Source organism: Mustelus asterias, chromosome 9 (genome assembly GCF_964213995.1).
Source record: "Mustelus asterias chromosome 9, sMusAst1.hap1.1, whole genome shotgun sequence".
NCBI classification, from domain to species: domain Eukaryota; kingdom Metazoa; phylum Chordata; class Chondrichthyes; order Carcharhiniformes; family Triakidae; genus Mustelus; species Mustelus asterias.
The window spans coordinates 6667392-6692168 of NC_135809.1; the positions used below are offsets into that span (position 1 = coordinate 6667392).

Genomic DNA, 24777 nt, shown 5'->3' on the forward strand with positions numbered 1-24777 from the left:
ACTGGCTCTCAGAGCTGTCGGACAGTTAGAACCAGCTGTATCTCTATTTTAAATAATTGAGATAAAGCAGGGGAATCTAAACATTAACTGTGTGATTGGACATCCCGGTATTCTGTGTAGACCCCCGGTGCTAACTGACTCAGCAACTGCTGCCCTGATACAGTGAGAGTTTATCAAATCACAGGGACAGTTTAAATCATACAGAACACCGTGTATAATTATTAATCGGCAGATTAACTACCCGAACCTCAGTCAGTGACACTGTTTTAGCAGAGCAATGGTGGGGCTGAGAGAGGGGAAGATATAGAGGAGAGTGGCTGGGGGAGAGTGGCTGGGGGAGAGTGGCTGGGGGAGAGTGGCTGGGGGAGAGTGGCTGGGGGAGAGGGGCTGGGGGAGAGGGGCTGGGGGAGAGTGGCTGGGGGAGAGGGGCTGGGGGAGAGGGGCTGGGGGAGAGGGGCTGGGGGAGAGGGGCTGGGGGAGAGGGGCTGGGGGAGAGGGGCTGTGGGAGAGTGGCTGGGGGAGAGTGGCTGGGGGAGAGTGGCTGGGGGAGAGGGGCTGGGGGAGAGGGGCTGGGGGAGAGGGGCTGGGGGAGAGACTGACGGGGAGGCTGAGGGGGAGGCTGAGGGATTGGGGCTGAGAGAGGGCTATACACTGACAGCACAGACGCACAGTGTGTACACTCTGACAGTGCAGGGGCACAGTGTGTACACTCTGACAGCGCAGACGCACAGTGTGTACACTCTGACAGTGCAGGGGCACAGTGTGTACACTCTGACAGCGCAGACGCACAGTGTGTACACTCTGACAGTGCAGACGCACAGTGTGTACACTCTGACAGTGCAGGGGCACAGTGCGTACACTCTGACAGTGCAGGGGCACAGTGTGTACACTCTGACAGTGCAGGGGCACAGTGTGTACACTCTGACAGCGCAGGGGCACAGTGTGTACACTCTGACAGCGCAGACGCACAGTGTGTACACTCTGACAGTGCAGGGGCACAGTGTGTACACTCTGACAGCGCAGACGCACAGTGTGTACACTCTGACAGTGCAGGGGCACAGTGTGTACACTCTGACAGTGCAGGGGCCCAGTGCGTACACTCTGACAGCGCAGACGCACAGTGTGTACACTCTGACAGTGCAGACGCACAGTGTGTACACTCTGACAGCGCAGGGGCACAGTGCGTACACTCTGACAGTGCAGACGCACAGTGTGTACACTCTGACAGTGCAGGGGCACAGTGTGTACACTCTGACAGTGCAGACGCACAGTGTGTACACTCTGACAGTGCAGGGGCACAGTGCGTACACTCTGACAGTGCAGACGCACAGTGTGTACACTCTGACAGTGCAGACGCACAGTGTGTACACTCTGACAGTGCAGACGCACAGTGTGTACACTCTGACAGCACAGACGCACAGTGTGTACACTCTGACAGTGCAGACGCACAGTGTGTACACTCTGACAGTGCAGACGCACAGTGTGTACACTCTGACAGTGCAGACGCACAGTGTGTACACTCTGACAGCACAGACGCACAGTGTGTACACTCTGACAGTGCAGACGCACAGAGTGTACACTCTGACAGTGCAGACGCACAGTGTGTACACTCTGACAGCACAGACGCACAGTGTGTACACTCTGACAGTGCAGGGGCACAGTGCGTACACTCTGACAGTGCAGGGGCACAGTGCGTACACTCTGACAGTGCAGACGCACAGTGTGTACACTCTGACAGTGCAGGGGCACAGTGTGTACACTCTGACAGCGCAGGGGCACAGTGTGTACACTCTGACAGTGCAGACGCACAGTGTGTACACTCTGACAGTGCAGGGGCACAGTGTGTACACTCTGACAGTGCAGGGGCACAGTGTGTACACTCTGACAGTGCAGACGCACAGTGTGTACACTCTGACAGTGCAGGGGCACAGTGTGTACACTCTGACAGTGCAGACGCACAGTGTGTACACTCTGACAGTGCAGGGGCACAGTGTGTACACTCTGACAGTGCAGACGCACAGTGTGTACACTCTGACAGTGCAGGGGCACAGTGTGTACACTCTGACAGTGCAGACGCACAGTGTGTACACTCTGACAGTGCAGGGGCACAGTGTGTACACTCTGACAGCGCAGGGGCACAGTGTGTACACTCTGACAGTGCAGACGCACAGTGTGTACACTCTGACAGTGCAGGGGCACAGTGTGTACACTCTGACAGCACAGACGCACAGTGTGTACACTCTGACAGTGCAGGGGCACAGTGTGTACACTCTGACAGCACAGACGCACAGTGTGTACACTCTGACAGTGCAGACGCACAGTGTGTACACTCTGACAGTGCAGGGGCACAGTGTGTACACTCTGACAGCACAGACGCACAGTGTGTACACTCTGACAGTGCAGGGGCACAGTGTGTACACTCTGACAGCACAGACGCACAGTGTGTACACTCTGACAGCACAGACGCACAGTGTGTACACTCTGACAGCACAGACGCACAGTGTGTACACTCTGACAGCGCAGGGGCACAGTGTGTACACTCTGACAGCACAGACGCACAGTGTGTACACTCTGACAGCACAGACGCACAGTGTGTACACTCTGACAGCGCAGGGGCACAGTGTGTACACTCTGACAGTGCAGACGCACAGTGTGTACACTCTGACAGTGCAGGGGCACAGTGTGTACACTCTGACAGCGCAGGGGCCCAGTGCGTACACTCTGACAGTGCAGGGGCACAGTGTGTACACTCTGACAGCGCAGGGGCCCAGTGTGTACACTCTGACAGCGCAGGGGCCCAGTGTGTACACTCTGACAGTGCAGGGGCACAGTGTGTACACTCTGACAGCGCAGACGCACAGTGTGTACACTCTGACAGCACAGGGGCACAGTGTGTACACTCTGACAGTGCAGGGGCACAGTGTGTACACTCTGACAGCGCAGGGGCACAGTGTGTACACTCTGACAGCGCAGGGGCACAGTGTGTACACTCTGACAGCACAGGGGCACAGTGCGTACACTCTGACAGCACAGGGGCACAGTGTGTACACTCTGACAGCGCAGGGGCCCAGTGCGTACACTCTGACAGTGCAGGGGCACAGTGTGTACACTCTGACAGCGCAGGGGCACAGTGTGTACACTCTGACAGCACAGGGGCACAGTGCGTACACTCTGACAGCGCAGGGGCCCAGTGCGTACACTCTGACAGTGCAGACGCACAGTGTGTACACTCTGACAGCACAGACGCACAGTGTGTACACTCTGACAGCGCAGGGGCACAGTGTGTACACTCTGACAGCACAGACGCACAGTGTGTACACTCTGACAGCGCAGACGCACAGTGTGTACACTCTGACAGCGCAGGGGCCCAGTGTGTACACTCTGACAGCACAGACGCACAGTGTGTACACTCTGACAGCGCAGACGCACAGTGTGTACACTCTGACAGCGCAGACGCACAGTGTGTACACTCTGACAGCGCAGGGGCACAGTGTGTACACTCTGACAGCGCAGACGCACAGTGTGTACACTCTGACAGTGCAGGGGCACAGTGTGTACACTCTGACAGCGCAGGGGCCCAGTGTGTACACTCTGACAGCACAGACGCACAGTGTGTACACTCTGACAGCGCAGGGGCACAGTGTGTACACTCTGACAGCGCAGGGGCCCAGTGCGTACACTCTGACAGCGCAGGGGCCCAGTGCGTACACTCTGACAGCGCAGGGGCACAGTGCGTACACTCTGACAGCGCAGGGGCACAGTGTGTACACTCTGACAGTGCAGGGGCACAGTGTGTACACTCTGACAGCGCAGGGGCACAGTGTGTACACTCTGACAGTGCAGACGCACAGTGTGTACACTCTGACAGCGCAGGGGCACAGTGTGTACACTCTGACAGCGCAGGGGCCCAGTGCGTACACTCTGACAGTGCAGACGCACAGTGTGTACACTCTGACAGCGCAGGGGCACAGTGTGTACACTCTGACAGCGCAGGGGCCCAGTGCGTACACTCTGACAGTGCAGACGCACAGTGTGTACACTCTGACAGCGCAGGGGCACAGTGTGTACACTCTGACAGCGCAGGGGCCCAGTGTGTACACTCTGACAGCACAGACGCACAGTGTGTACACTCTGACAGCGCAGACGCACAGTGTGTACACTCTGACAGCACAGGGGCACAGTGTGTACACTCTGACAGCGCAGGGGCACAGTGTGTACACTCTGACAGCGCAGGGGCCCAGTGCGTACACTCTGACAGCGCAGGGGCACAGTGTGTACACTCTGACAGTGCAGACGCACAGTGTGTACACTCTGACAGCACAGGGGCACAGTGTGTACACTCTGACAGTGCAGGGGCACAGTGTGTACACTCTGACAGTGCAGGGGCACAGTGCGTACACTCTGACAGCGCAGGGGCACAGTGTGTACACTCTGACAGTGCAGGGGCACAGTGTGTACACTCTGACAGCGCAGGGGCACAGTGCGTACACTCTGACAGTGCAGGGGCACAGTGTGTACACTCTGACAGTGCAGGGGCACAGTGTGTACACTCTGACAGCACAGACGCACAGTGTGTACACTCTGACAGCGCAGGGGCACAGTGTGTACACTCTGACAGTGCAGGGGCACAGTGTGTACACTCTGACAGTGCAGGGGCACAGTGCGTACACTCTGACAGTGCAGGGGCCCAGTGCGTACACTCTGGCAGTGCAGGGGCCCAGTGTGTACACTCTGACAGTGCAGGGGCACAGTGTGTACACTCTGACAGTGCAGGGGCACAGTGCGTACACTCTGACAGTGCAGGGGCCCAGTGTGTACACTCTGACAGTGCAGGGGCACAGTGTGTACACTCTGACAGTGCAGGGGCACAGTGTGTACACTCTGACAGTGCAGGGGCACAGTGTGTACACTCTGACAGTGCAGGGGCCCAGTGCGTACACTCTGACAGTGCAGGGGCACAGTGTGCACACTCTGACAGTGCAGGGGCACAGTGTGTACACTCTGACAGCACAGGGGCACAGTGTGTACACTCTGACAGTGCAGACGCACAGTGTGTACACTCTGACAGTGCAGACGCACAGTGTGTACACTCTGACAGTGCAGGGGCACAGTGTGTACACTCTGACAGTGCAGACGCACAGTGTGTACACTCTGACAGTGCAGGGGCCCAGTGCGTACACTCTGACAGTGCAGGGGCACAGTGTGTACACTCTGACAGTGCAGGGGCACAGTGTGTACACTCTGACAGTGCAGGGGCACAGTGTGTACACTCTGACAGTGCAGGGGCCCAGTGCGTACACTCTGACAGTGCAGACGCACAGTGTGTACACTCTGACAGCGCAGGGGCACAGTGTGTACACTCTGACAGCGCAGGGGCCCAGTGTGTACACTCTGACAGCACAGACGCACAGTGTGTACACTCTGACAGCGCAGGGGCACAGTGTGTACACTCTGACAGCGCAGGGGCACAGTGTGTACACTCTGACAGCGCAGGGGCCCAGTGCGTACACTCTGACAGCGCAGGGGCACAGTGTGTACACTCTGACAGCGCAGGGGCACAGTGTGTACACTCTGACAGCACAGGGGCACAGTGTGTACACTCTGACAGTGCAGGGGCACAGTGTGTACACTCTGACAGTGCAGGGGCACAGTGCGTACACTCTGACAGCGCAGGGGCACAGTGTGTACACTCTGACAGTGCAGGGGCACAGTGTGTACACTCTGACAGCGCAGGGGCACAGTGCGTACACTCTGACAGTGCAGGGGCACAGTGTGTACACTCTGACAGTGCAGGGGCACAGTGTGTACACTCTGACAGCACAGACGCACAGTGTGTACACTCTGACAGCGCAGGGGCACAGTGTGTACACTCTGACAGTGCAGGGGCACAGTGTGTACACTCTGACAGTGCAGGGGCACAGTGCGTACACTCTGACAGTGCAGGGGCCCAGTGCGTACACTCTGGCAGTGCAGGGGCCCAGTGTGTACACTCTGACAGTGCAGGGGCACAGTGTGTACACTCTGACAGTGCAGGGGCACAGTGCGTACACTCTGACAGTGCAGGGGCCCAGTGTGTACACTCTGACAGTGCAGGGGCACAGTGTGTACACTCTGACAGTGCAGGGGCACAGTGTGTACACTCTGACAGTGCAGGGGCACAGTGTGTACACTCTGACAGTGCAGGGGCCCAGTGCGTACACTCTGACAGTGCAGGGGCACAGTGTGCACACTCTGACAGTGCAGGGGCACAGTGTGTACACTCTGACAGTGCAGACGCACAGTGTGTACACTCTGACAGTGCAGACGCACAGTGTGTACACTCTGACAGCGCAGACGCACAGTGTGTACACTCTGACAGCACAGGGGCACAGTGTGTACACTCTGACAGTGCAGACGCACAGTGTGTACACTCTGACAGTGCAGACGCACAGTGTGTACACTCTGACAGTGCAGGGGCACAGTGTGTACACTCTGACAGTGCAGACGCACAGTGTGTACACTCTGACAGTGCAGGGGCCCAGTGCGTACACTCTGACAGTGCAGGGGCACAGTGTGTACACTCTGACAGTGCAGGGGCACAGTGTGTACACTCTGACAGTGCAGGGGCACAGTGTGTACACTCTGACAGTGCAGGGGCCCAGTGCGTACACTCTGACAGTGCAGGGGCACAGTGTGTACACTCTGACAGCGCAGGGGCCCAGTGTGTACACTCTGACAGCGCAGGGGCACAGTGCGTACACTCTGGCAGTGCAGGGGCCCAGTGTGTACACTCTGACAGTGCAGACGCACAGTGTGTACACTCTGACAGTGCAGGGGCACAGTGTGTACACTCTGACAGTGCAGGGGCACAGTGTGTACACTCTGACAGCGCAGACGCACAGTGTGTACACTCTGACAGCGCAGACGCACAGTGTGTACACTCTGACAGTGCAGGGGCACAGTGTGTACACTCCGACAGTGCAGGGGCACAGTGTGTACACTCTGACAGTGCAGGGGCACAGTGTGTACACTCTGACAGCGCAGACGCACAGTGTGTACACTCTGACAGCGCAGACGCACAGTGTGTACACTCTGACAGTGCAGGGGCACAGTGTGTACACTCTGACAGTGCAGGGGCACAGTGTGTACACTCTGACAGCGCAGGGGCACAGTGTGTACACTCTGACAGCGCAGACGCACAGTGTGTACACTCTGACAGTGCAGGGGCACAGTGTGTACACTCTGACAGCACAGGGGCACAGTGTGTACACTCTGACAGTGCAGGGGCACAGTGCGTACACTCTGACAGTGCAGGGGCCCAGTGTGTACACTCCGACAGTGCAGACACACAGTGTGTACACTCTGACAGCGCAGGGGCACAGTGTGTACACTCTGACAGTGCAGGGGCACAGTGTGTACACTCTGACAGCGCAGGGGCACAGTGTGTACACTCTGACAGCGCAGGGGCACAGTGTGTACACTCTGACAGCGCAGGGGCACAGTGTGTACACTCTGACAGCGCAGACGCACAGTGTGTACACTCTGACAGCGCAGACGCACAGTGTGTACACTCTGACAGCACAGGGGCACAGTGTGTACACTCTGACAGCACAGGGGCACAGTGTGTACACTCTGACAGCGCAGACGCACAGTGTGTACACTCTGACAGCACAGGGGCACAGTGTGTACACTCTGACAGCACAGACGCACAGTGTGTACACTCTGACAGCACAGACGCACAGTGTGTACACTCTGACAGTGCAGACGCACAGTGTGTACACTCTGACAGCACAGACGCACAGTGTGTACACTCTGACAGCGCAGACGCACAGTGTGTACACTCTGACAGCACAGGGGCACAGTGTGTACACTCTGACAGCACAGACGCACAGTGTGTACACTCTGACAGCGCAGGGGCACAGTGTGTACACTCTGACAGCGCAGGGGCACAGTGTGTACACTCTGACAGCACAGACGCACAGTGTGTACACTCTGACAGCGCAGGGGCACAGTGTGTACACTCTGACAGCACAGACGCACAGTGTGTACACTCTGACAGTGCAGGGGCACAGTGTGTACACTCTGACAGCACAGGGGCACAGTGTGTACACTCTGACAGCGCAGGGGCACAGTGTGTACACTCTGACAGCACAGGGGCACAGTGTGTACACTCTGACAGCGCAGACGCACAGTGTGTACACTCTGACAGCACAGGGGCACAGTGTGTACACTCTGACAGCGCAGACGCACAGTGTGTACACTCTGACAGCGCAGGGGCACAGTGTGTACACTCTGACAGCGCAGGGGCACAGTGTGTACACTCTGACAGCGCAGACGCACAGTGTGTACACTCTGACAGCACAGACGCACAGTGTGTACACTCTGACAGCACAGACGCACAGTGTGTACACTCTGACAGTGCAGACACACAGTGTGTACACTCTGACAGCACAGACGCACAGTGTGTACACTCTGACAGCGCAGACGCACAGTGTGTACACTCTGACAGCGCAGACGCACAGTGTGTACACTCTGACAGCGCAGGGGCACAGTGTGTACACTCTGACAGCGCAGACGCACAGTGTGTACACTCTGACAGCGCAGACGCACAGTGTGTACACTCTGACAGCGCAGACGCACAGTGTGTACACTCTGACAGCGCAGGGGCACAGTGTGTACACTCTGACAGCGCAGGGGCACAGTGTGTACACTCTGACAGCGCAGGGGCACAGTGTGTACACTCTGACAGCGCAGGGGCACAGTGTGTACACTCCGACAGCGCAGACGCACAGTGTGTACACTCTGACAGCGCAGGGGCACAGTGTGTACACTCTGACAGCGCAGGGGCACAGTGTGTACACTCTGACAGCACAGACGCACAGTGTGTACACTCTGACAGCGCAGGGGCACAGTGTGTACACTCTGACAGCGCAGACGCACAGTGTGTACACTCTGACAGCGCAGGGGCACAGTGTGTACACTCTGACAGCACAGACGCACAGTGTGTACACTCTGACAGCGCAGGGGCACAGTGTGTACACTCCGACAGCGCAGGGGCACAGTGTGTACACTCTGACAGCACAGACGCACAGTGTGTACACTCTGACAGCGCAGACGCACAGTGTGTACACTCTGACAGCGCAGGGGCACAGTGTGTACACTCTGACAGCACAGACGCACAGTGTGTACACTCTGACAGCGCAGGGGCACAGTGTGTACACTCCGACAGCGCAGGGGCACAGTGTGTACACTCTGACAGCGCAGACGCACAGTGTGTACACTCTGACAGCGCAGACGCACAGTGTGTACACTCTGACAGCACAGGGGCACAGTGTGTACACTCTGACAGCGCAGACGCACAGTGTGTACACTCTGACAGCGCAGACACACAGTGTGTACACTCTGACAGTGCAGGGGCACAGTGTGTACACTCTGACAGCACAGGGGCACAGTGTGTACACTCTGACAGCGCAGACGCACAGTGTGTACACTCTGACAGCGCAGACGCACAGTGTGTACACTCTGACAGTGCAGGGGCACAGTGTGTACACTCCGACAGCGCAGACGCACAGTGTGTACACTCTGACAGCGCAGACACACAGTGTGTACACTCTGACAGCACAGACGCACAGTGTGTACACTCTGACAGTGCAGGGGCACAGTGTGTACACTCTGACAGTGCAGACGCACAGTGTGTACACTCTGACAGTGCAGACGCACAGTGTGTACACTCTGACAGTGCAGACGCACAGTGTGTACACTCTGACAGCGCAGGGGCACAGTGTGTACACTCTGACAGCGCAGGGGCACAGTGTGTACACTCTGACAGCGCAGGGGCACAGTGTGTACACTCTGACAGCGCAGGGGCACAGTGTGTACACTCTGACAGCGCAGGGGCACAGTGTGTACACTCTGACAGCACAGACGCACAGTGTGTACACTCTGACAGCGCAGACGCACAGTGTGTACACTCTGACAGCACAGGGGCACAGTGTGTACACTCCGACAGTGCAGGGGCCCAGTGCGTACACTCTGACAGCACAGACGCACAGTGTGTACACTCTGACAGCACAGGGGCACAGTGTGTACACTCTGACAGCACAGACGCACAGTGTGTACACTCTGACAGCACAGACGCACAGTGTGTACACTCTGACAGCACAGACGCACAGTGTGTACACTCTGACAGCGCAGACGCACAGTGTGTACACTCTGACAGCACAGGGGCACAGTGTGTACACTCTGACAGTGCAGACGCACAGTGTGTACACTCTGACAGCACAGGGGCACAGTGTGTACACTCTGACAGCGCAGGGGCACAGTGTGTACACTCTGACAGCGCAGGGGCACAGTGTGTACACTCTGACAGCGCAGGGGCACAGTGTGTACACTCTGACAGCACAGACGCACAGTGTGTACACTCTGACAGCACAGACGCACAGTGTGTACACGCTGACAGTGCAGGGGCACAGTGTGTACACTCTGACAGCACAGACGCACAGTGTGTACACTCTGACAGCGCAGACGCACAGTGTGTACACTCTGACAGCGCAGACGCACAGTGTGTACACTCTGACAGCACAGGGGCACAGTGTGTACACTCTGACAGTGCAGGGGCACAGTGTGTACACTCTGACAGCGCAGACGCACAGTGTGTACACTCTGACAGTGCAGGGGCACAGTGTGTACACTCTGACAGCGCAGACGCACAGTGTGTACACTCTGACAGCACAGGGGCACAGTGTGTACACTCTGACAGCACAGGGGCACAGTGTGTACACTCTGACAGCACAGACGCACAGTGCGTACACTCTGACAGCACAGGGGCACAGTGTGTACACTCTGACAGCGCAGACGCACAGTGTGTACACTCTGACAGCGCAGACGCACAGTGTGTACACTCTGACAGCGCAGACGCACAGTGTGTACACTCTGACAGTGCAGGGGCACAGTGTGTACACTCTGACAGCGCAGACGCACAGTGTGTACACTCTGACAGTGCAGGGGCACAGTGTGTACACTCTGACAGTGCAGGGGCACAGTGTGTACACTCTGACAGTGCAGACGCACAGTGTGTACACTCCGACAGCACAGGGGCACAGTGTGTACACTCTGACAGCGCAGACGCACAGTGTGTACACTCTGACAGCACAGGGGCACAGTGTGTACACTCTGACAGCGCAGGGGCACAGTGTGTACACTCTGACAGCGCAGGGGCACAGTGCGTACACTCTGACAGCGCAGACGCACAGTGTGTACACTCTGACAGCGCAGGGGCACAGTGTGTACACTCTGACAGCGCAGACGCACAGTGTGTACACTCTGACAGCGCAGACGCACAGTGTGTACACTCTGACAGCGCAGACGCACAGTGTGTACACTCTGACAGTGCAGGGGCACAGTGTGTACACTCCGACAGCGCAGACGCACAGTGTGTACACTCTGACAGCGCAGACACACAGTGTGTACACTCTGACAGCACAGACGCACAGTGTGTACACTCTGACAGTGCAGGGGCACAGTGTGTACACTCTGACAGTGCAGACGCACAGTGTGTACACTCTGACAGCGCAGACGCACAGTGTGTACACTCCGACAGTGCAGACGCACAGTGTGTACACTCTGACAGCACAGACGCACAGTGTGTACACTCCGACAGTGCAGACGCACAGTGTGTACACTCTGACAGCGCAGACGCACAGTGTGTACACTCCGACAGCACAGACGCACAGTGTGTACACTCTGACAGCGCAGACGCACAGTGTGTACACTCTGACAGCGCAGACGCACAGTGTGTACACTCTGACAGTGCAGACGCACAGTGTGTACACTCCGACAGCACAGACGCACAGTGTGTACACTCTGACAGCACAGACGCACAGTGTGTACACTCCGACAGCGCAGACGCACAGTGTGTACACTCTGACAGCGCAGACGCACAGTGTGTACACTCTGACAGCGCAGACGCACAGTGTGTACACTCTGACAGTGCAGGGGCACAGTGTGTACACTCTGACAGCGCAGGGGCCCAGTGTGTACACTCTGACAGTGCAGACGCACAGTGTGTACACTCTGACAGCGCAGGGGCACAGTGTGTACACTCTGACAGCGCAGGGGCACAGTGTGTACACTCCGACAGCGCAGACGCACAGTGTGTACACTCTGACAGTGCAGGGGCACAGTGTGTACACTCTGACAGCGCAGACGCACAGTGTGTACACTCTGACAGCGCAGACGCACAGTGTGTACACTCTGACAGCACAGGGGCACAGTGTGTACACTCCGACAGCACAGACGCACAGTGTGTACACTCTGACAGCGCAGACGCACAGTGTGTACACTCCGACAGCACAGACGCACAGTGTGTACACTCTGACAGTGCAGGGGCACAGTGTGTACACTCCGACAGCACAGACGCACAGTGTGTACACTCTGACAGTGCAGACGCACAGTGTGTACACTCCGACAGCACAGACGCACAGTGTGTACACTCTGACAGTGCAGGGGCACAGTGTGTACACTCTGACAGCGCAGGGGCACAGTGTGTACACTCTGACAGTGCAGGGGCACAGTGCGTACACTCTGACAGCGCAGACGCACAGTGTGTACACTCCGACAGCACAGACGCACAGTGTGTACACTCTGACAGTGCAGACGCACAGTGTGTACACTCTGACAGTGCAGGGGCACAGTGTGTACACTCTGACAGTGCAGACGCACAGTGTGTACACTCTGACAGCACAGACGCACAGTGTGTACACTCTGACAGCGCAGACGCACAGTGTGTACACTCCGACAGCACAGACGCACAGTGTGTACACTCTGACAGTGCAGACGCACAGTGTGTACACTCTGACAGTGCAGGGGCACAGTGTGTACACTCTGACAGTGCAGACGCACAGTGTGTACACTCTGACAGCACAGACGCACAGTGTGTACACTCTGACAGTGCAGACGCACAGTGTGTACACTCTGACAGCACAGACGCACAGTGTGTACACTCTGACAGCACAGACGCACAGTGTGTACACTCCGACAGCACAGACGCACAGTGTGTACACTCTGACAGTGCAGGGGCACAGTGTGTACACTCTGACAGTGCAGACGCACAGTGTGTACACTCTGACAGCGCAGGGGCACAGTGTGTACACTCCGACAGCGCAGACGCACAGTGTGTACACTCTGACAGCGCAGACGCACAGTGTGTACACTCTGACAGCGCAGACGCACAGTGTGTACACTCTGACAGTGCAGGGGCACAGTGTGTACACTCTGACAGCGCAGACGCACAGTGTGTACACTCTGACAGTGCAGACGCACAGTGTGTACACTCTGACAGCACAGGGGCCCAGTGTGTACACTCCGACAGTGCAGACGCACAGTGTGTACACTCTGACAGCGCAGACGCACAGTGTGTACACTCTGACAGTGCAGACGCACAGTGTGTACACTCTGACAGCGCAGACGCACAGTGTGTACACTCTGACAGCGCAGGGGCACAGTGTGTACACTCTGACAGCGCAGACGCACAGTGTGTACACTCTGACAGCGCAGGGGCACAGTGTGTACACTCTGACAGTGCAGACGCACAGTGTGTACACTCTGACAGCGCAGACGCACAGTGTGTACACTCTGACAGCGCAGACGCACAGTGTGTACACTCTGACAGCACAGGGGCACAGTGTGTACACTCTGACAGTGCAGACGCACAGTGTGTACACTCTGACAGCGCAGACGCACAGTGTGTACACTCTGACAGCGCAGGGGCACAGTGTGTACACTCTGACAGCGCAGACGCACAGTGTGTACACTCTGACAGCACAGGGGCACAGTGTGTACACTCTGACAGCGCAGACGCACAGTGTGTACACTCTGACAGCGCAGACGCACAGTGTGTACACTCTGACAGCACAGGGGCACAGTGTGTACACTCTGACAGCGCAGACGCACAGTGTGTACACTCTGACAGCGCAGACGCACAGTGTGTACACTCTGACAGCGCAGGGGCACAGTGTGTACACTCTGACAGCGCAGACGCACAGTGTGTACACTCTGACAGCGCAGACGCACAGTGTGTACACTCTGACAGTGCAGACGCACAGTGTGTACACTCTGACAGCACAGGGGCCCAGTGTGTACACTCCGACAGTGCAGACGCACAGTGTGTACACTCTGACAGCGCAGACGCACAGTGTGTACACTCTGACAGCGCAGACGCACAGTGTGTACACTCTGACAGCACAGACGCACAGTGTGTACACTCTGACAGCACAGACGCACAGTGTGTACACTCTGACAGCACAGACGCACAGTGTGTACACTCTGACAGCGCAGGGGCACAGTGTGTACACTCTGACAGTGCAGACGCACAGTGTGTACACTCTGACAGCGCAGGGGCCCAGTGCGTACACTCCAACAGCGCAGACGCACAGTGTGTACACTCTGACAGCGCAGGGGCACAGTGTGTACACCCTGACAGTGCAGACGCACAGTGTGTACACTCTGACAGTGCAGACGCACAGTGTGTACACCCTGACAGTGCAGACGCACAGTGTGTACACTCTGACAGTGCAGGGGCACAGTGTGTACACTCTGACAGTGCAGACGCACAGTGTGTACACTCTGACAGTGCAGACGCACAGTGTGTACACTCTGACAGTGCAGACGCACAGTGTGTACACTCTGACAGTGCAGGGGCACAGTGTGTACACTCTGACAGTGCAGACGCACAGTGTGTACACCCTGACAGTGCAGACGCACAGTGTGTACACTCTGACAGTGCAGGGGCACAGTGTGTACACCCTGACAGTGCAGACGCACAGTGTGTACACTCTGACAGTGCAGGGGCACAGTGTGTACACTCTGACAGCGCAGGGGCACAGTGTGTACACTCTGACAGCGCAGACGCACAGTGTGTACACTCTGACAGCGCAGACGCACAGTGTGTACACTCTGACAGTGCAGGGGCACAGTGTGTACACTCTGACAGCGCAGGGGCACAGTATGTACACTCTGACAGCACAGGGGCACAGTGTGTACACTCTGACAGCGCAGACGCACAGTGTGTACACTCTGACAGCGCAGACGCACAGTGTGTACACTCTGACAGTGCAGGGGCACAGTGTGTACACTCTGACAGCGCAGGGGCACAGTGTGTACACTCTGACAGCGCAGACGCACAGTGTGTACACTCTGACAGTGCAGGGGCACAGTGTGTACACTCTGACAGCGCAGGGGCACAGTGTGTACACTCTGACAGCGCAGACGCACAGTGTGTACACTCTGACAGCGCAGGGGCACAGTGTGTACACTCTGACAGCGCAGACGCACAGTGTGTACACTCTGACAGCGCAGACGCACAGTGTGTACACTCCGACAGCGCAGGGGCACAGTGCGTACACTCTGACAGCGCAGACGCACAGTGTGTACACTCTGACAGTGCAGGGGCACAGTGCGTACACTCTGACAGTGCAGGGGCCCAGTGCGTACACTCTGACAGCGCAGACGCACAGTGTGTACACTCTGACAGTGCAGGGGCCCAGTGCGTACACTCTGACAGCGCAGACGCACAGTGTGTACACTCTGACAGTGCAGACGCACAGTGTGTACACTCTGACAGCGCAGACGCACAGTGTGTACACTCTGACAGTGCAGACGCACAGTGTGTACACTCTGACAGCACAGGGGCACAGTGTGTACACTCTGACAGCGCAGACGCACAGTGTGTACACTCTGACAGTGCAGACGCACAGTGTGTACACTCTGACAGCGCAGACGCACAGTGTGTACACTCTGACAGTGCAGACGCACAGTGTGTACACTCTGACAGCACAGGGGCACAGTGTGTACACTCCGACAGCGCAGACGCACAGTGTGTACACTCCGACAGCGCAGACGCACAGTGTGTACACTCTGACAGTGCAGACGCACAGTGTGTACACTCTGACAGCGCAGACGCACAGTGTGTACACTCCGACAGCGCAGACGCACAGTGTGTACACTCTGACAGCGCAGACGCACAGTGTGTACACTCTGACAGCACAGGGGCACAGTGTGTACACTCTGACAGCGCAGACGCACAGTGTGTACACTCTGACAGCACAGGGGCCCAGTGTGTACACTCCGACAGTGCAGACGCACAGTGTGTACACTCTGACAGTGCAGACGCACAGTGTGTACACTCTGACAGTGCAGACGCACAGTGTGTACACTCTGACAGCGCAGACGCACAGTGTGTACACTCTGACAGTGCAGACGCACAGTGTGTACACTCTGACAGTGCAGACGCACAGTGTGTACACTCTGACAGCGCAGACGCACAGTGTGTACACTCTGACAGTGCAGACGCACAGTGTGTACACTCTGACAGTGCAGACGCACAGTGTGTACACTCTGACAGCGCAGACGCACAGTGTGTACACTCTGACAGTGCAGACGCACAGTGTGTACACTCCGACAGTCCTGTACACTGCAGCCTGGTTCCCCCACACTGGGTTCCGCTGTTTCCCGGAGTGGTGGGGTCAATCAGGGGGATCTGTCGGATGGAGAGCCAGCCCAGCCAAGGGAAGGGGGTCAGAGATTCCCCAGGATCCCGGAACCCAGTCTGAGAGCCGGAACGAGGGTTCACATCCTGGGACTGAACATCTGTCTCTCCCATTCATTCCGCAATTAGAAACCAGAGAGAGAGGGGAAAGTTCTGCAGAATCTTCCAGACTCAACTAAAGCTAAACATTGGCACAGGAATCTTTTTACTTGTTGGGAGTTTTGGGAAAGTGCAGTAGGACTGAGGGAGTGGAGTACAAACACCCAGAAACTCCACAAGCTGCCTGGCACAGCACTCACACTCACTCACTCCGACACTCACTCACACTCACTCACGCCGACACTCACTCACACTCACTCACCCCGACACTCACACTCACTCACACTCACTCACTCCGACACTCACTCACACTCACTCACTCCGACACTCACTCACACTCACTCACTCCGACACTCACTCACACTCACACTCACTCACTCACTCCGACACTCACTCACACTCACTCACTCCGACACTCACTCACACTCACTCACTCCGACACTCACTCACACTCACTCACCCCGACACTCACACTCACTCACTCACTCCGACACTCACTCACTCACTCACTCACTCCGACACTCACTCACACTCACTCACTCACTCACTCCGACACTCACTCACTCACTCACTCACTCCGACACTCACTCACACTCACTCACTCACTCACTCCGACACTCACTCACACTCACTCACTCACCCCGACACTCTCACCCACCCACTCACTCACTCACTCACTCCGACACTCACTCACACTCACTCACCCCGACACTCTCACCCACCCACTCACTCACTCACTCACTCACTCACTCACACTCACTCACTCACCCCGACACTCACACTCACTCACTCACCCCGACACTCACACTCACTCACTCACTCCGACACTCACTCACTCACTCACTCACTCCGACACTCACTCACACTCACTCACTCACCCCGACACTCTCACCCACCCACTCACTCACTCACTCACTCCGACACTCACTCACACTCACTCACCCCGACACTCACACTCACTCACTCACTCACTCCGACACTCACTCACTCACTCACTCACTCCGACACTCACACTCACTCACTCACCCCGACACTCACACTCACTCACTCACCCCGACACTCACACTCACACTCACTCACTCACCCCGACACTCACACTCACTCACTCACCCCGAAACTCACTCACACTCACTCACTCACCCCGACACACACTCACACTCACTCACTCACCCCGACACTCACTCACACTCACTCACTCACCCCGACACTCACTCACACTCACTCACTCACCCTGACACTCACACTCACTCACTCATCCCAACACTCACACTCACTCACTCACCCCGACACTCACTCACACTCACTCACTCACCCCGAAACTCACTCACACTCACTCACTCACCCCGACACTCACTCACACTCACTCACTCACCCCGACACTCACTCACTCACCCCGACACTCACACTCACTCACTCACCCCGACACTCACACTCACTCACCCCGACACTCACACTCACACTCACTCACTCACCCCGACACTCACACTCACTCACCCCGACACTCACACTCACACTCACTCACTTAACACTCACTCACTCACACCCCGACACTCACTCACGCCGACACTCACTCACACTCACTCACTCACCCCGACACTCACACTCACACTCACTCACTCACCCCGACACTCACACTCACTCACCCCGACACTCACACTCACTCACCCCGACACTCACACTCACACTCACTCACTTAACACTCACTCACTCACACCCCGACACTCACTCACGCCGACACTCACCCACTCCGACACTCACCCACTCCGACACTCACCCACTCCGACACTCACTCACTCCGACACTCACCCACTCCGACACTCACCCACTCCGACACTCACCCACTCCGACACTCACCCACTCCGACACTCACTCACTGCGACACCCACTCCGACACTCACTCACTCCGACACTCACCCACTCCGACACTCACCCACTCCGACACTCACTCACTGCGACACCCACTCCGACACTCACTCACTCCGACACTCACCCACTCCGACACTCACCCACTCCGACACTCACCCACTCCGACACTCACTCACTGCGACACCCACTCCGACACTCACTCACTCCGACACTCACCCACTCCGACACTCACCCACTCCGACACTCACCCACTCCGACACTCACTCACTGCGACACTCACTCACTCCGACACTCACTCACTGCGACACTCACTGCGACACTCACTCACTCACCTGATGAAGGGGCAACACTCCAAAAGCTCGTGCTACCAAATAAACCTATTGGACTTTAACCTGGTGTGGTGGGACTACTTACTGTCTCCTCACACTCACCTGCCTCTGGCGTCCTCACCGTCCATCTGACTGTCCTCATCCGCATGTTGCCTCGTCCCAGTCACACACACAGCCCACAGAGAGAGAGAGAGGCTGGGGCAGTGAGACTCTCACAACCCAGAGAGAGAGAGGCTGGGGCAGTGCGACTCATACAGCCCACAGAGAGAGAGAGAGAGACTGGGGCAGTGAGACTCTCACAACCCAGAGAGAGAGAGGCGGAGAAGTGAGACTCTCACAACCCAGAGAGAGAGAGGCGGAGAAGTGAGACTCTCACAACCCAGAGAGAGAGAGGCGGAGAAGTGAGACTCATACAGCCCACAGAGAGAGAGAGAGGCTGGGGCAGTGCGACTCACACTGATTCACACACACACTGTATGAATCCAGGCCTCTCTGCAGTAGGTTTAACACATTCCTGGACACACAACAGGACAGGAAGGACCCCTGGCTCCACTCTGCAATTAATGAGATTGGAAAAGTAGCCGGGGACACTTAAATAAGAGCAAAATGGAGAGGTGTTTGATCAGCGAGGGAACCCGGGGCGATAGGGGGAGGCAGGGAAATGGAGTTGAGGATTATCGCAGTCAGGTCACTCCTGGTCTTTTTGAATTGGCAGAGCAGACTCGATGGGCTGAATGGCCTACTCCTGCTCCGACATCGTGTGGTTTCATGGAAAAATACTGAGGATGCCGGAAATCTGGAATTTAAACAGAAAATGCTGGAAAAGCTCAGCAGGTCTGGCAGCATCTGTGGAGAGAGAAACAGAGTGAATGTTTCGAGACCAATATGAATCTTCTTCAGAAACAGTTGTGTGGAAGGGTCATACAGACCAGAAACCTTAACTCCGTCTCTCTCTCTCTCTCCGCAGAAGCTGCCAGACCCGCTGAGTTTATCCAGCATTTTCTGTTTTTATCTGAGGGACCCTATTGGCCAGTAAGAAGTCCCACCACACCAGGTTAAAGTCCATCAGGTTTATTTGGTAGCACGAGCTTTCGGAGCGCTGCTCCTTCATCAGGTGAGTGAATCAGCGCTCCGAAAGCTCGTGCTACCAAATAAACCTATTGGACTTTAACCTGGTGTTGTGAGACTTCTTACTGTGTTTACCCCAGTCCAAAGCCGGCATCTCCACATCAGGACTCGATGGGGGAAGAAAGGCTGGGTGGTGGGGGGGGGGGGGGGGGGGGGTCACTCTCTTGCCCCCACCCCCACCCACCCAAGGATGTCCTGGACAATATTCACCCCCACCCGCCCCAGCAACAATTACACCCAACAGCCCTCATGTGGGATCTTGCTGTGCGTGGATTGACCACAGTGTATCTCCCATGGTGGGGAGTGGGGGGGGGGGGCATTAATGGAGCAGGTGGGGACTTGAGCAGCACATTCCACAGTCCATCATTGGGGCTGATTTATCGGATTAAAAATTCAATTTCCCTACCTGCTGCAGTGGGATTTGAACCCAGGTCACCTGTGGGAGGGAGGGAGGAGGTTTAACCCCAGCCCCAGTGTCACACTGGGGCAACACATGCACCCCCACCCCCCCATCCTGCCCACAACCCCACGGTTTATCTCCCAGACAGACCTCAGTGGGTTGGATTCGCTCCCGCACGGTATAAATGGCAGGCTGATTCCCTCCCATCCAAAAACCTGCTGAACGATAACAAGAGAGTTGCAGATCCTGAGGCTATTTCTGCCCCCATGTTAAATCCAATCACCAGAAACAAGTGCAAATGTGTTGATAGCAAAAAGTCCTACCTTGCCCCTCGGTCACAATAAACTGCGCAGAAACTAGTTAGTGTCTGTCCCTCCTCAGAAAGACACTCGGAGATAACTCTGTTACACGGTGCTGTTTGGCAAATCCTGTCTCTCTCTCTAACACAGAACGCCTGATAGTTGAGCCTGTGGCTCTGCCTCTCAGACAGGCAACTGCTGTCCACACTGCTCCTCGGAAACCCTTCCCCATATTTATATACAGCCCCGATGTAAACAATCCGTCTCCACTCCCCGATCCTGTCCGGAACCCTACCTGTCAAAGGCTCGGCTCTTCTTCCTCTCTGAATCGATAGTTTGCTCAGATTTATCCTGCATTCGCCGGCTGAGGTGCCATCCACTGACTTTGCAAACACTGTTGTTATCAATGACACTGCTTTTCCCCAACTCTGTGTGAGAAGTCTGTCCTTATTTGCTCAGTCCTTACACACACACACACACAAAGGGAGTGTAAGTTAAGGCCAGCTGACGAGATCTGTGGAAGATAGATCCATCTGTCTGCATACTCTAGGGAGGCAATTACTGAACCGCCCAATGTACCAGATCATTGGAGGGAGAGAGTTCACTGTGGTCAAAACTGTTTTGTGACTCCTGGGTCAATCCAATCCCTGGGGATGCTCCGTGGACAAACAGAACCATCCAGCTGTATTCAGGATGTATGGCGATGATTGCTTGGAAAAGCCATAACATTTATGCTTTCACCCAGACCCTTGGGAGCGATCGGTTCTTTCCTCCAGTGGTTATGTTGAGTTTAATACCATACATCAGACACAAAGAAAAGAGGCAGTGGACTAACGGTAATGTCACTGGGCTATTAATCCAAATTGCCAGCCGAATGACTGGTTCATTCCCCCTGGCAATGCCTTGACCAATCAGTCCACTTACCTGTTTTGAATCTAAACAAAATCTTGGCAGTTAACTGTTCCCTGGTGCATTCTCCATGGCAACGCCTTGACCAATCAGAGCCGACTTGCCTGGACTGGATTTAAACGAAAGCCTGGCAGTTTATTTACTAGTGTCACGAGTAGACTTACAGTAACACTGCAATGAAGTTACTGTGAAAATTCCCTGTTCCCTGGTGCATTCTTCCTGGCAATGCCTCGACTAATCAGAGTCGACTTGCCTGGATTGAATTAAAACAAAAGCTTGGCAGTTAACTGTTCCCTGGTGCATTCTCCATAGCAACACCTTGACCAATTAAAGTTCACTTGCCAACCAATCAGCACTCTTTTCTAATGCAATATAAATCACTGTTCACTTTGAAATATGGCATTCTTGCGAATCTGTCCTGATGAGTGCAAGATGAAAAGATTCGCAAGAATTGCATATTTAATTCTTTTTACAGCAGGAGACATAATCAGACAAAGGATATCCGGAGGTGACAGAGAGCTGAGTCATGTTGGATGGATGTTAAGAAGAGTCTCAATGGAAGAGAGAGACGCAACATAAATTCAGAGGAGAGAGGGCAAGAGGAGGAGAATGACTGATCTATAGTTATAGAACCATGGGATTACAGAGAGGTCACTGCACTAAAGGAGGCCATTCACTCGTACTGTCCATCCCAAGTCTCTGTAAGAAATGACTCAGCCTGTCCCACTCCCCTGGCCTCTCCCCGAAGCTTTGCGACGGTTTTCATTTCAGAACCTCATCCAATTCCCGATGGAAAATCACAACTGCACCTGTTCCCACCACGCTGCCAGACAGTGTGTTCCAAATCCTAATCACTCACTGCACGATAACCTTTTCCCTCCTGTCACTGACGCTTCCTTTGCCAATCACCTTAGATCTGCACCATCTGGTTCTCGATCCTTCCACCCATGGGAACAGTTTCTCTCGATCTACTCCACTCCGACCCCTCATGATTCTTAATACCTCCGTCAAATCTCCTCACGACCTTCGCTCCATCGAGGACAGTCCCAACTTCCAAACCCACCCACGTAACGAAGACCCTCGTCCCTGGAACCAGCCTCATAACTATTTTCAGAACCCTTTCTAGGGTGGCACAGTGGTTAGCACAGCGCCAGGGAACAGGGTTCAATTCTGGCCTCGGGTAATTGTCTGTGTGGAGTCTGCACGTTCTCCCCGTGTCTACATGGGTTTCCTCCAGGTGCTCCGGTTTCCTCCCACAGTGCAAAATACATGCTGGTTAGGTGCATTGCCGTGCTAAATTCTTCCTCAGTGCACCTGAGTGCGACGACTATGAAGTTTTCACAGCAACTTCATTGCAGTGTTAATGTAAACCTCCTCGTGACTAATAAATAAACCTTACTTTAATACATCCTTCTAAAGATATAGATATAAAAGTTTTCGAATGCACTTAGCGCACGAGGTCACATGTGTAAGCTTTGTGTAATGCAACAAGGAAACCTACTTGATCTCTACTTGACCTAAGCCTTTGCATAGCGCAGTTGTCCACTAACTGGCCCAGGGAGACACAGCAGTGTTAGCGTTTCAGATTAAGGAACTTTCACCAGCCATATTAACAACACTTGTTGCTTGAGTATTGCTGGAAAATATATTTTCGTCTTGTCAGGACAGATTTGCAGGAATAGCAACAATGAATGGACCAACAATTCATATTGCCTGAGAAGAGAGTGCTGATTAGAAGCGGCACGGTGGCATGGTGGTTAGCACTGCTGCCTCACAGCACCAGGGACCCGGGTTCGATTCCTGGCTTGGATACCAAGTTGAACATCCAGTCCATAACCCAGCCCGTCACCTGGAAACCTGTTTCCACCTGGGTAACCGCACCTGCCTCCCGCCCCCTCCCAGCTCACCCACCCACTGCTTAACTACTCACCCATAACTGCTGTTGCATCTGGACTTCACCAGTGCAACAATTCCAACCTTGCATCCCTGTAACCCCGCACATTTACCCTGCTAATCCCTCTAACCTATACGTCTTTGGACACTCAGGGGCAATTTCGCATGGCCAGTCCACCTAATTTACACATCGTTGGAGTATGGGAGGAAACTGGAGCACCCGGAGGAAACTCACGCAGACACGGAGAGAATGTGCAAACTCCACACAGGCAGTCACCCAAGCCAGGAATCGAACCCGGGTCCCTGGCGCTGTGAGGCAGCAGCGCTAACCACTGTGCCACCGGGCCGCCCCTAAAATATCAGATTGTTACTGAATTCACATGGCTTGAATCCACGTCCCTGATTCCCAGAATCTCTGGATTACTCGTCCATTCACAGCACCGTTGCCCGGACTTCATTACCTCCGCCTGATATCCCCGTGTGAGATTCAGTCTCAATATCTGTCTGATAAAGCTCCAGTGAAGCATTGTGGGACATCTTGTTACATCGCAGGCGTTATATAAATGCAAGTTGTTTTTGTGGGAAAGTTGGAGAATGCACACTGCTACAGGGAAGGATGAGATACTTTGTCAGAACAGTAAAAAGCTTCAAGCTGCTGCCAGACTCTTGGCATTACCGTGTCTTTGTAAGTGTCAATGTATACGGTGCTCTCCAAAGCTGCAGTGAGATCCCATTTCATTCCCCCGAATACTCAGGGAAATGTCAGTGTTCCTTTCGAACGGGAGACCGGCTGATGAGACCTAATTGGAGATGAATGACTTATCGCCCTTACTCTAGCACATTCCGTCTGTTACTGAGCATCATCTACATCTCGAAGGACAACACTCGCAGGAAAACACCACTCAGGACCCACTCGGCACAGACACACACACTCTCCTGATCACATTCTACATGATGTGGAGATGCCGGCGTTGGACTGGGGTAAACACAGTAAGAAGTTTAACAACACCAGGTTAAAGTCCAACAGGTTTATTTGGTAGCAAAAGCCACACAAGCTTTCGGAGCTGCAAGCCCCTTCAGGAGACAGTTGTCTGGAGACAATACACATCTTTTTAGCCTGTCTTGATGCTCTCTCCACTCATGTTGTTTTGTTTCTTAAAGACTTGATTAGTTGTAAGTATTCGCATTCCAACCATTATTCATGTAAATTGAGTTTGTGTCTTTATATGCTCTGTTTGTGAACAGAATTCCAACTCACCTGAAGAAGGGGCTTGCAGCTCCGAAAGCTTGTGTGGCTTTTGCTACCAAATAAACCTGTTGGACTTTAACCTG

At 55.1% G+C, this 24777-nt stretch overlaps 1 protein-coding gene across 2 annotated transcripts in view; it reads left to right on the top strand.

Moving 5' to 3' along the window:
* Positions 1–24777, top strand: part of ric8b (RIC8 guanine nucleotide exchange factor B) — a 470590-nt gene that overhangs the window by 242230 nt on the left and 203583 nt on the right. The gene's annotated exons all lie outside the window — the stretch shown is intronic.